General features: G+C 41.0%; 1 protein-coding gene across 3 annotated transcripts in view; it reads left to right on the top strand.

The window, feature by feature from the left end:
- TMEM65 (transmembrane protein 65) overlaps nt 1–13,366 on the top strand; it is a 70,106-nt gene extending 56,740 nt beyond the window's left edge. For 2 of the 3 annotated variants that reach the window (XM_047842069.1, XM_047842067.1), the window contains exon 8: nt 5,890–5,900. The gene's annotated coding sequence lies outside the window, so the exon portion shown is untranslated. Of the gene's footprint in view, nt 1–5,889; nt 5,901–13,355 lie in introns of those variants that run through there. The other variant, XM_047842068.1, reaches the window with a different exon arrangement.
- The last annotated feature ends 542 nt before the right edge of the window (nt 13,367–13,908 follow it).

The following is a 13,908-nucleotide window of genomic DNA, read 5'->3' as shown; positions in this document are numbered from 1 at the left end:
TGGTTCATCTTCTGCTGGCTGTTCTCTAGTCTGTTGTTTTGTAACAGACAGTAAAATGTTGAATGGGACATAGTTTATCTATCTATCTATCTATCTATCTATCTATCTATCTATCTATCCTATTCTACTGGTTATCAAGGAAGCAAATATTCTTTGGCTTGATAGGACCTGCTCTTAGTGAACTTGTGTTGGGAGCCAATGGTTACCACTTTTCTTTCTGTTTAGTCTGTTCTATTCTTTCCCCTGAGGATTAATATCAAGTATAGTAGTCTACAACTTCTAGGACTTGTCTGCACTCCTCTTTTTTCTGAATAGGGCATTATTTACACAACTTTGAGCTTAATGGTACTTTTCCTGATCTTCTCATTATTTCACAGAGAATAGCTTTTTTTTTTTTTTTTCAAGTTTATTTAGAGGGAGAGCACGCATAGGGGAGGGGCAGAGAGAATCCCAATCAGTCTCCACACTGCCAGCTCAGAGCCTGATGTGGGGCTCGAACTTGTGAACTGTGAGAGCATGACTTGAGCCGAAATCAAGAGTCAGACGCTTAGCTTACGGAGCCACCCAGGCGTTCCTCACAGAGAATAGCTTTATAATTCGATCTCAAATTCTATCAGTGTCACAAACCAAAGATTTTTAAACTTTTGGCCTCAAGACTCTTTCACATTCTGAAAAAAGCTATTGAGGTCCTCACAGAGTTTTTGTTTATGAAGGTTATAAAAATATTTACTGCATTAGCATTAAAGCCAACAAATTACAAAAATAATTACTAATTTATTTTAAAATAATAAAGCTTTATGTTAACATAAATGATACACATTTTATGAAGATTATTTTCTAAAAGTATAATTTAGTGAGAAGATTAGCATTGTTTTACATTTTTTAAAAATCTCTTCAATGTCTGGCTTAATAGAAGACAGCTGGATTTTCATATTTGTTTCTGCATTCAATCTGTTTGATATTTGTCGTGTTTGAAATACATGAAGAAAATTTTGCCTCACACAGACACAGTTGGAAAAAGGAGGAATATTTTAATAACCTTTTTATATGACTGTAGATTTATTCTTGGATGCTACCAAAACTTACAAGGGGTAATTTCTAAACAGTTCATTACACTATAGAACTCAAAACCATATCCATGAAATTTTGCATCAGGTTACATTAAAACCTGTCGGTCTACCTTGCACTTTGAACATTTTTCCCATGCATGATTTTATAACACCATGCATTCGGCATTTGGAAATTACTGGTTCACTGAATTATGCAGATCTTTCAAATGTTAATACATATACCACATAAAATTTTAAAAATCATGTTTAATATGGTCAGTGATCTCATTTTTTTTTTTAAAAAAATTTTTTTTTTCAACGTTTTTATTTATTTTTGGGACAGAGAGAGACAGAGCATGAACGGGGGAGGGGCAGAGAGAGAGGGAGACACAGAATCGGAAACAGGCTCCAGGCTCTGAGCCATCAGCCCAGAGCCTGACGCGGGGCTCGAACTCCCGGACCGCGAGATCGTGACCTGGCTGAAGTCGGACGCTTAACCGACTGCGCCACCCAGGTGCCCCATTGTGATCTCATTTTTAAAAAGCCTCTCTCCAATGGCAGATACAGGTTTCCCCAAATTCTGATTTCTTAAATTTTGTCATTGGGAACACATACCATTAGTTTTCCTTGAAGTCACAGTTCGCTTTTTCATGTTTGAGAAAATACTTGCCAAATACGCACATCTGAACAACCAAGTTTATCTCGCAACTCAGAACAATCTCATAATTGCTTTTCTTCAAGACAACCATCGTATTTTGGTATCCCCAGAAGTACTTTGTGTACCTCTGCCATTTGAGACAGAATATTAAAAAGACATTTACTCAACAGTCAAGATTTAAATAACTTTTACTGCTTTCTGAAGGGCATTGAGTGAAGCTTCTCTGCCCCACCCCCCCCACCCCACCACCCCCCCCCCCCCCCACCGGCCCAGCCCCAGCTGCAAGTGCATGGCAGCGAAGACGACAATGACCGCTAGTGCCTTTATTCTAATGCTGGTGCTTTTACCCGCCACGACTTTCACACATCAGTGAACATGTCACCACAGTGAAAAAGGTAAATAAAGTCCTCGCGTGTTATGAAAATAGTTTTGACCTCACAGACTCCCTAGGAATCTACAGACCACACTTTCACACTTGGAGAACTGCCATCCTGAACTTTCCTAATTGATTTAGATTAGGCTTAGCTGTAAGTAACAAAACCCCAAAATAATAGTAAGCTGAAACAAAATGGAGATTGATTCTCTCCCCTATGAAGTGATTGTGGTGTGTGGTCCAGGGCTAGTCTCAGGTTACATTGCTTCACAAAGTAGCTAAGCCTAGATTCCCATCCTTCCGCTTCATCACGTAATTAGTGTTTGTTCTCAAAGTCACTTCATATTCTAAAGTGGCTGCTTCAGCTCCGGCTATTACATCTGCAGTCTATCCGGAGGAAGGAAGTAAAAAAAAAAAGGGCTTGAACCAACTTTTAAGTTGCCACGTGACACATCTACTTATCTATCAAACCATCAAAAGAACACTGAGCTGAAAGAGACACTTGTAAATCTCCCCATCTGTATGGCCAAATGTATAGCCAGAAATTGGAAGAAGGGAAGGACGTTTCAGGGAAAAACTAGCTGTGTATCACAATCTACCATTTTGGCTATCAAGTATTCATGCCTCACCTTTTTCTCTATATGGGAGACACCCATCCATAAGGAAGTAGGCTCAAGTTTCCCTGCAGTGAGAGTGTACTGTTCTCTTTACAAGGTTTTAAACTGGCTCATTGGTATCGGATATCCTAGAAATGAAAAACGTATCTGCCCCTATAGACCCAGTATGCAATAATCACTTCTACTCAGAAAGGGGAAGAATAAACAACACCACTGTCACTAGTTGCTAGAAATTGCTAAATCCACCACTACCGTATCTCTGCTCATCTCTTTGAAGGCAGTGGAAACCTGCCTAGGCAGGACTCCAAAGAGGAGCGAACATTTTAGAAATGAGCTGACTTCTAACGTTGCTTTTAGCTTAGGAGCATTTGTCAATTCTGGTTGCCGTCAGGAGGCTGATAATTTTGGTTTTATATATTTTAAGGCTTGCTTCTGGGGGACAGAAACCAGGAGAGCTTTTGGTAGAGATATACAGAAGCCTCAAGCATGTAAAATTTCCTCTAAGAAAAGTTGCAAAATTGTAGAGCTATTTAGGACAGAAGACAAAATTAAGCAGAGAGCCTTATGAAACAAAGATTAAATTCAGGACCCGCTAGAAGAAGAGGATCTGGGGAACAGCCTAAGTTATTAGAAAATTCTGAAGGGCAGGGCAGATCAAATGTGGGATGAGCCTTATACAGAGGTTTGCAACTCTCCCTCGATTTATCATGATTCCTAATTAGATTAAGGGGACCACTCTGTATTGTCCTAGCAAAAGGAAGGATGAACCTCTCAGGAGGAAGATAATCATCAGAAGCCTGTAAAATTTTTATATATAACACCTGGAAATTAATTGAAAATTATTAGACATGACAAAAGATAGGACCATATGACCAAAAACTAAGAGGAAAAAAGAGATACAAAAATATATACCCACAGATAATCCAGATAATAATGGAGTTAGCTGACAAGAACTCCAAAATACCTGTTATTTTTCTTTCTTTTTTAAATTTCAATTTGAGTACAGTTAATGTACAGTGTTTATATTAGTTTCAGGTATACAATATAGTGATAACTATGTTATTTTTGTTTGAGACACGTTATGGGGGAAAAAATGAGAAGGCCTAGAGAGAGTTTCATCAGAAAGTTATTCTATAAAAATTAATCCAATGGACATTCTATAACTGCATATGATATCTGAAATTAAGAACACATTAGACAGTTGTAACGGATTCACACAGCAAAAGACAGAATTAATGACCTGCAAGACAGGTCAATAGAAAACAATACACACTGAGGCACAGGAAGAAGAAAGTAATGGAACAGACAACCTTTGGTGGCATGTGGGCACAATGAGAAGCCTTTAAAAATGTGTAGTTGGAGTCTCAGAGAGGAAATAGAGAATGGGAGGAAGAAGGGAAACTATAGGTATTTAAGGACCCAATTTCTCTCTGTGATCATCACAGTAGATGCAAAAAAAAGGACAAAATCCAGTGAAACAAACATCTATACATGATATATAGATGGCATATTAGCACATGAAAAGATGCTCAAGGTCATTAGTCATGAAAATACAAATTGAAACCACACGCACTAGAATGGCTAAAATGGAAAAACACACACACACACACTCACTCTACCCATACTGCTGGTAGGGACGTAAAATGGTACAACCACTTTAGAAATCAACTTAGCAGTTTCTTAAAAAGTTAAACACACACCTGTTGTGTGGTTTAGCCATTTTACCCAAGGTATTTATGCAAGAGAAATGAATGCATATGCCCACGCAAAGACCTAGCACTAAAGCATATAGCAATTTTATTTGCAATAGCCCCCAAATAGAAGCAATGCAAATGTTCATCAACAGGAAAATGGATAAACAAATCGTGTGTACCCATATAATGTGATACACATTAGCAATGAAAAGGTATTATTGATTCGTGCAACGACTTGGTTGTGTCTCAAAATAATTCTGCTGACAGAAAAGCCAGACATTGCACAGAAAATTCCGCTGACAGAAAAGCGTCCACATTGTATGATTCCATTTACTGTATGTAAATTCTAGAAGATGCAAACTAGTCCGTAGTGTTAGAAAACATCTGGTTGTCTGAGGGTGGAGGGAGGACAGGGAGGGAGAATGGCCAGGATTATAAAGGGGTCACAAGGAAACTTGTGGGTGATGGATGCATTCTTTACCTTGCTTATTGGATGACATATGCCCAGGCTCACCAAACTTTACACTTGAAATGTTTGCAATAAAACTGTATTAAAAATGCCCCCCACAAAAACCAAAAAACATTAAGAGTCATTTCTGCTTAAAGGTGTCTTTAACTTTCACCCCACATCCTCTGAACAGAAAATAATTTCTGACCCTTCCTTGTTCCGAGGTCACTTTCTATGCCCATGATAGTACTTATCAGGCATCCCAGTTAACCATTATTCCACAACTTAGTGGCTGAAGACAGTAATTTCCTCTTTCTCACATTTCTGTGTATGGGCTGGGCAGTGTCTCTGCTGGTCTTGCCTGGGTTCCGTCGTGTGGCTGCAGTCAACTGGTGAGTTGGCAGAAGCTAGAGGATTTGAGATGGCTCAGGCAGAGATGGGTAGAAGGCTGCCATCTCTCTCATCACATGGTTTCTCACCCTTTCTTAGTCTAGCCAAATCTTTACATGACAATTGGGTCCCAAGAGAGTAAAAGTAGAAGCCGAGGTCTCCTAATGTCTACACTCCAGACTTCATGCCATGCAACTCTTGCCACCTTCCCTTGGTCAAGACCAGTTACAAAACCAGCCCAAATTCAAAGGGATGAAGAGGCTGACTGTATCGTTTAATGTGAGAACTGGCTATGTCACACTGCAAAGGGGCATGGACACAGGAAGGCGTTATTCATTAGAGACCATTGTTGTAATCATGGTGCCTTATTATTGCAGGCATTTTTTCATGCCGATATCCTTTCTATTATATCCTAAGTTTCTTGAAGGTAGGAATCAGATCTGATTTATCTTTGTGTTTTTCTTTGCAACTATCACAGACCTTTGCACACTGTGTAATATGTGTTGGCTTTTTCCTGGATGCTAAGAGAAATAAAAGGTAAGTGGAAAAAAGCTTAAGTGGAAAACACATCATTGCAGTAGTAGAGTAGAAAAGATATCTTGCAAAGCACTTAAAATCATAATCTCCAGGGGCACCTGGGTGGTTCAGTCGGATGCTCAGCATCTGACTCTTGATTTTAGCTCAGGTCATGATCCCAGGGTTGTGGGATTGAGCCCATTGGGCTCTGCGCTGAGCATGAAGCCTGCTTACGATTCTCTCTCTCTCTCTCTCTCTCTCTCTCTCTCTCTGTCTCTCCCTCTCTCTCTCCCTCTCTCTCTCTCTCTGTCTCTCTCTGTCTCTCTCTGTCTCTCTCTGTCTCTGTGTCTCTCTCTTTCTGTCCCTCTCACCCTCTGCCCCTCTCCCCAGCTCACTCATACTCTCTCTCTCTCAAATAAAATAAATAAAAAATCATAATCTCCAGAGCTGGCAAAAGCAAATAGCAGCCATCGATGAATCAATAGAATTTCTTAATAATCATAGCATTTTTTTTCTTTGGCAAAGCAGGAAGGGTAATACAATCCCCAATTTTATATACGAGAACAAGTTGCAAAGTTCTTTAAGAAGCTAGACCTTTATTTAAATGCAACTCCTCTGATTCCATATTGTAGGCTTCTCTTTTTCTTCAAATTTTATAGGATTGCATTATGTTAGGCAATTGGATAGAGGGGTAGATAACTTAGAGGTTTTAAATTTACACAGTAAACATTCTCTGGTTGGTATTCTCCTTTTCATATTTATATTTCTCTGTGTAGAAAATGAAACATTTAAAAAGAACAATGCTTAAGGTGCTTAAAAATAAACTTTCCTCATTTATTTCAAGTCCTTTCTATTTCTAAGCAGTTGGATTTTGAGAGAAAAAGTATGTTGTCAAGCAGTTCTGCCAAAAACTTAGTCCAAATCTTTAGTCTTTCCTGGAAATTGTAGCCAGTGTTTTGTCTATCTGCTATTAACACATTACCCTTTGCATGCCATCTGATATTTGGCATGTTTTATAAACAGGCTGAAAACTCTAAGCTGGATCCCAGCTACATTCAGGTTTTATAATTATATCTTCCTGCAATAGTCTTCCCCCTCAGACAGCTAATAAATAGTTTCACTTACTAATTTAAGATTCAGCTTTTCTCTTTGTCTCTGCAAAATTCAGAAATTCAAAATGCAGTTCAGAAGAAAAATATTTTCTGCACTCGCTCTTACATTATGTACTTGGTGTCCAGTAATGAACCAGATTATGAAGGAAGTGGGTCAAGAGAATCATGAAATCCAAGTTCTTCCCTTGAGAATCTTCTGCTATCAGGGAGATGGAGAACCTTTAGGAGGTACTCTGCGAGCTCTAGAGTTCTGTGAATCTAAGTGCGTGACCCACGTGGGTCACAATGTTGCTGTTAAGTTCTTGTAATGCATTATATTACAATTTTTTTGCTTTTGTATAATTCAACATATTGGGCAATAAAGTAAGTCACTTTGACACTATTCATATTGCTTAATCTTCACTCTGCAGTGACTTACTGTCAGTAACCTTTTAAATAAAAATATGGCATCATTCCAATTCAGGAAAAATATAAATGAAGTATAGCAATCTGAAAGGGCGAGACAAAAATTCCGTTTAAATTAGAGACTTAAATCTTTCATGATTCCATGGCTCCCTGTGGACACCATCAACACGTTGTTTCACATCTGTTGTGTGATGCCTCAAGACTGAGGCAAAGACTATCTAATGTGGTATTGTGTCCTTGGTATTTACCACGATACCATTTATAGGTTATCCCTCCTTCTACCTGGGTGTTTTGTTTTGTTTTTTGTTTTGTTTGTTTGTTTAGCTGTGTATCAATTTTGGACGTCTGCAGGCTTGGTAAGAGAGTTGTAAACTTATTAAGAAGATATGGGTTAGATTTAACCTACTCACCCATTTTCAGTGCACTTTTTAAGCCTCCAGCCTCTGAGCCTCTGAACCTCTGAGCCTCTGAGCCTCTGAGGGAAGTGGTTGCTGCAGGTAGACCTGGCCATTGTCATAGGGGAAGATCTGCTTTCATAGCGGAAGTCCTTTACTTTTCCGAAGGCATGTGAATTTTGTCATTTGGAAACCAGCAGTTAGTTCTAAGCCAATCACCTCCTAGCTATGGGAGCTGACACATGAGGATTAGCCTCTCCGAAGTCTCAGAGGGTTCCCATTTATAAAATTGAGACAATAATATCTCTCTTTAGGGTTATAAGGATTGAAATTATATATTTATAATACCTGATTAAATGCTCGGCATATAGAAGGTGCTCAGTAAATGGTTGTTGCTCAGATAGCGGTTTTTAGGACTCTCCCTGGTCTTTAATTTGATGGTTATATATTTAAAAAAAAAAGGAATCTGTTGAATATATTTGAACCAAGGAATAATGGGAAAGTGAAAACATTCCACTGTCTCTCTCTCTGGGCATCTATAGTGTGACTTTACGTGTTGGAATCTCAGTCCATCAGACACACCTTCGATGAAGTGAAGCAACCAAAAGATAACTCAGATCAAACACATGGCTTTGAAGTTGTTTGTGGCACTATGAGTCCTGAATCACTGCACCAAAGTGCGGTGATTTGGAGCCTCCCAATATTTTTCTTGCATGTGGTTTAAAACTGGTGAGGTCCTAGGAAACTACTGTGGCTTTACTGAAATAATATTTAAATCGGAGTCCGAAGTCTTCTGTGTACTAGCTGTTTGATCCTAGGCAGGTCATACAGCTCTTCTGCAAATTGAATATTGGACACTGTTATCATCATCTCGCAGGGTTATTGTAAGGTTGTATAAGAGTTTGCACGGGAAATGACTTTGTCACTCGGATAGCCATTATCTTACGTTACACTAAACATCCGGGGGGGTGATATGGGACTTCCAGTTAATGGAAAACTTCAGACACACCTCCTTTCTCGTGTGAAATAGGACTGACTGCAGTTCACTGGATTCTTCAAAATCGGCTAAGGGAGATATTTCATCTCATGGCATTTATTTCTTCATGAGCTCTCTATTTTACCAGTTTTAGCCTCTCTCAATTACTAACTGGACTCCTCCCCTCCCCTAGGTTTCATGTATCTACCATATTTTGCTTATGATGGTTGGATTGGGGGAAATTTGTCACTTACTGGGTTTCCTTTGGGATCTGACGCCCTGCAGAGAAATTGGCCACTTGATAATTTTACTAGAAAACACTTTGCTCCTGCCAGGAAAGGCCCATGGTTTACAAAAGATGCCTGTGACTTGACAATAGGTCTGCCTAAGTCTGGGCTGCAGAATTAGCAAGCTCACTGTTGCTATTCACCTAATCCATATTTCCACCCTACCCTTTGTCACCGGTAAGCCTATTTTTGTCTTCAACTGTCCATCTTCGTTGTTTCTCAAAATGTTTAGAACTAAAATTGAAAAAAAAAAAAGTATTCTTTATTAATCTATGCAAAAGGCAGGGCTAACTTATCCAAGACTGATTCCTCCTAAGCTGGCCTCTAAAAAACCCCATAGAAACCGGCCACAGCTGAAAGTTTAAGACATGCAAACCAACTTACGTTACAAACCTGATATGGCAGTTTAGCTGGGACAGTTGGTGAATGCTGAGGCAGAGACATAAGGACAGAGCCCAGGTTCTGCCACACGGTAGCTGGGACCTCAAGTTGGGACCCTAGCTGTTGATTACACCACGTGAGGAGCTTGTATTCTCTCAGTCATACAACTTAAAAGCCCCACAGTCGGGGCGCCTGGGTGGCTCAGCCGGTGAAGCGTCCAACATTTGTTTTGGTTCAGGGCACGATCTCATGGGTCCTTGACTTATAGCCCTGCATCGGGTTCTGCGCTGACAGCACAGAGCCTGCTTGGGATTCTCTCTCTGTCTTTCTCTCTCTCTCTCTGCCCCTTCGTCTCCTCTCTCAAAATAAACAAACAAACAAACAAAAAACTATAGCCTGAAGCCTGAGGTTTCTCTTCCAGTGCCTGAAGTTTGGCCCTGCTAGATCCTTGTATGCTGTTCAAATGCAATCGGAAACAGGTTCACACATTTGCTGTGGCTTTTGTCTCTGAATTTCCCCCACCTGTACATGTTCCAGAAAGCCTAGTGTGTGTGTGCGTGCGCCTTACTTGATCGTTCATCTTTGGTTGCTGTCGCCTCTAAACCTCAGCATTATCTGCCCAAAAAGAGTGATCATAATTTATCTAGAGCTCTCTAGTCGACAGAGAAATTTCATAGGGGTTATCTCATTTGGCCAATATAACAGCCTTGAAGTCACAGGGATTCCTTCCCCCTTTTCATAGGCAAGGAACTTGAATTCTAGGAACTTGAATTCTGGGAACTTCAAGGCCATACACAATGAATAGCAGAGGTGGTTCTCTGTTATCCAGGCTTCTAAATCCTATACTCTTTGCCTTGTAATCCTTTTGTAGGTGCTGGCGTTTCCATAAACATCTATTGGGCCATGAAGCAATGCCTAATTCCCTTGTTGCTATGGGGATAGTTGAATGCCTTGTTCTCCAAGTCTTTTTCTTTACCTCAGATAGCAGTTCCAGTGATGGATTTTGCTTCAAATAAAAATAGCCCATCTCTCTCTGCTCTCAAGAGTCTATTTCTCAAAATTACACCACAGCTGAAGAAAAAAAAAGAATAGATATTGAAATTGGTAGCATCCCGATACTGCAGGAGTGGTACTGCCGGTGAAAGATGAAAGAATACTAGGTTGGGATGGATGTGGAAAAATGGAAATTTTGTATTTAGAGCCCAAAGGGAAGATTGGATGATAGAAAGGAAAGGTGGAAACGTCGGAAAGAGGAGGTGTTCGAAGAAAGAGAAGGGTACACGCACTGCTTTAATATCGTGGCTCTGCCCACTGGTAGATTACAAGTAGAAATGAAATCCTGAGAGCAGCTTCTGCTGCTCAGTCCCAGGGAAAGTTCTGGGTATGCAGGGTGGTCTGGCCCTTTCAGCACTCCCAGGACCATCGGGGACCAGGCAGAATTATGACCCTGGTAGTGCCCAATGAGTATCCAGTCCGATGCAGTTCACAAAGCACCTCTACGCAAAGGAGTTAGTTTTTGTTTCACAACCTACCCACTGAAGGTCATTGGCCAGAAGCTGCCCTATTTGTACAAATAAGGGAATAAAATAATGACACCTAGGTCCACGCATAAAAAAAAATTCTCCTCTTAAAATTCTCCTCTTCCGGGGCGCCTGGGTGGCGCAGTCGGTTAAGCGTCCGACTTCAGCCAGGTCACGATCTCGCGGTCCATGAGTTCGAGCCCCGCGTCAGGCTCTGGGCTGATGGCTCAGAGCCTGGAGCCTGTTTCCGTTTCTGTGTCTCACTCTCTCTCTCTGCCCCTCGCCCGTTCATGCTCTGTCTCTCTCTGTCCCAAAAATAAATAAACGTTGAAAAAAAAATTAAAAAAAAAAATTCTCCTCTTCCATTTCATGGGTGATTCAAAATAGTTTCGTTAGGGATGTGGGCCTAGGTATACAATATAAACTGTGAGTGTGGAATCTTGAAATTTTTTTCTGTTTTAATAAAGACAACACATAGGACCTTCCAGAGTAAGATTATGGTTGCATTGTTCATGCTAATATTGTTGAGCATAACTTCGAGAGGAAAGGAAACTTCAGGATTGAATCAAATCAGAGGTAAATGATGGTAGAGAGCAGAGCTGTAAAGAGTGAAAGCTGTGGGCCTGTTGGAGATACTAGGATGAGAGAGAGGACAGGTAAATGGATCCAGTGGAAGGGGCTGCAGAATCCATACAAGGTAGATATTCTAGAGCTGGTAGAATAGAAGAATGGAGAGAGCATTCAGTTTGGGAACAACAGACTTGAGCTTGAGTCATGGCTCTATCACTTAGGTAACATTGAGCAAATTACTTAGCTTCTCTGAGCTTTGGTTTTCTAATCTGTAGAGCAGGAATAATAATCCCTACCTTATAAGGTTGGCAATAAAGAGAATCCAGATGAAGGATATAGCAATGTATGTGTTCGAGAAATATATTAAATTAAAAAAAAAGTGAATCGAGGAAAGTTATCCTGAATGACTCAAAAATTCCTTCCAGCCCCAGAATTCAGTGACTCTCCAAACCAAGGAGAACCAGCAATGGAGATGACAATCAAGATGTGATGACAGGTTGAGCAAAGTGCCTACTGCCAGATGCTTAGTGACCTGAGTCGACCAGGGTGCAAACCGAATGCACATGTTTGGACCTGAAACTAAAGTGGGGTGTGGGTGAATTCGGGGCCCAGGAAAGAAAGGATCCCCTTTTTCTGAAGACTAAGGAAATGAAAGATTTTAGGTTTGGAGTGGACATGAGATCAAATAAGGAGAGAAATCCAGTGGGTTTGGGGCTAAATTAGGAGAGGGACTTGGAGCCCCAAAGGGCAGTGGAGATGGAGGGCTGTTGCAGTGGGGACCCCAAGGAGGGTAAGACGGGACATCTTCTCTTGAGGAGCTTACAGCCCAGTGCCGCACACAATGAAGCCAAACCACCTACAGGAGAGAGTTGAAGACAAGCAAAACACCTTATGGTGAAGCCGACTGTATTTAGCATCCACTTGGGATTTGGTGGAGGATGCCAGTGTATTTTCAGATTAGGAAAAGGAAAAAAAAATCAAGTCAGAGTAGAGCCTAGAGATTTGTTTGTGCTTTTTAATGCCAGAAACTTCAAATGGCTTTTCTTCTGTGCGGAAGGCAAGCATGCCTGTAATCTTGCACAGTTGAGAAGACATGTTTCCGCTATCCCTCGAAATCTCGCTCTCTGCCTTCCAGACACATAAAGAATCACCGTGCCTCCACACATGTGCCAGGGGCTCTCTTACCTCTCCCTGCTTTGCCATGTTACTCGTTCTGCTCATGTGACCTGTCCCTGTCAATCCATTAACCTCTACACTCCACCCACTTTTTCTACCTGCAAAATGTGCAAGTGGAGGAAGACCTTCTTTAATTTTTTTTTTTTTTAAGAGAGAGAGAGCGTGAGCAGAGGAGAGGGGCAGAGAGAGGGAGAGAGAGAATCTTAAGCAGGCTTTATGCCCAGCACAGAGCCCAATGTGGGACTCAATCCAATGACTATGGGATCGTGACCTGAGTCTGATGTTCAACTGACTGAGTCACCCAGGCGCCCCTAGGGAAGACCTTGCCCCTCTGTGTCACCAAGCAGGCTGACCCCACATGTCTTGGGACACCATTATACTTTGTTTTCACCTCTATTATTCGGCTATACAATTCCTGGCATGGTTTGTTTTTGGCTCCTTCTAGACCATGAATTTCTGCTGGAGACAGAAATCCTCCTGAGATGGCACATGAATAATAAGTGGCATTTATCGGGATGCCTGGGTGGTTCTGTTGGTTATGCGTCCAACTTTGGCTCAGGTCATGATCTCATGGTTTGTGAGTTCAAGCCCCATGTCGGGCTCTTTGCTGACAGCTCAGAGCCTGGAGCCCGCTTTGGATTCTGTGCCTCCCTCTCTCTCTGCCTCTGCCCTACTCACACACACACACACACACACACACACACACACACTCACTCTCTCTCTCTCAAAAATTAATAAACATTTTTTTAAAAGGCCCAGATTATGCAAATTGACACTATCAACAACAGCTGTCTTTTATTTACCTTTTACTCTGTAGCAGGGCTGCGCTGTGTTTTACATCCATTTTGCTTTTTAATCCTCCTTAACACGTTTGAGATCAGTTTTACAGATGAGGAAAGAAGGGGCTCAGAGAAAGTTAAATAACTTGACCAAGGGGAAGAGCTAGGGAAAAACATATGTTTATTTGACCGCAGCACCTAGATTTCCATATTACACTCAGGCCAACTCCTTCAGACATGCTTCTGTGGTCTATGGATAGTAGACTGGTCCTGGGACACAGGCAGGCCTCCTGACCTCCAGCATCATTTCCCTTTCATGACCTTACACATGGGGAAAAAAGAGGAAAGCTGGGACCGTTAGTGGTTCCTTCTGGTGAAACATTTTTTAAAAAGAGAGAAAGAGACTTTTGACTTTCTTCTACTTGTTTAGATAATTTGAGACATTCTTGATTCTTCTAGAAATTGTGAATCCTAGAAAATATTTACCGCAAAGCTAAACTATGCTGTTATGTATGGCCTTGGAATGTCTGGGCTCTGTCCTGTTTCCACAAACTTCTATTCC

The sequence above is a fragment of the Prionailurus viverrinus genome, chromosome F2 (assembly GCF_022837055.1).
Source record: "Prionailurus viverrinus isolate Anna chromosome F2, UM_Priviv_1.0, whole genome shotgun sequence".
In the NCBI taxonomy this organism is placed as follows: Eukaryota; Metazoa; Chordata; class Mammalia; order Carnivora; family Felidae; genus Prionailurus; species Prionailurus viverrinus.
Note: the sequence above shows the minus strand (reverse complement) of the source record. Positions and strands in the feature narration are given on the sequence as shown.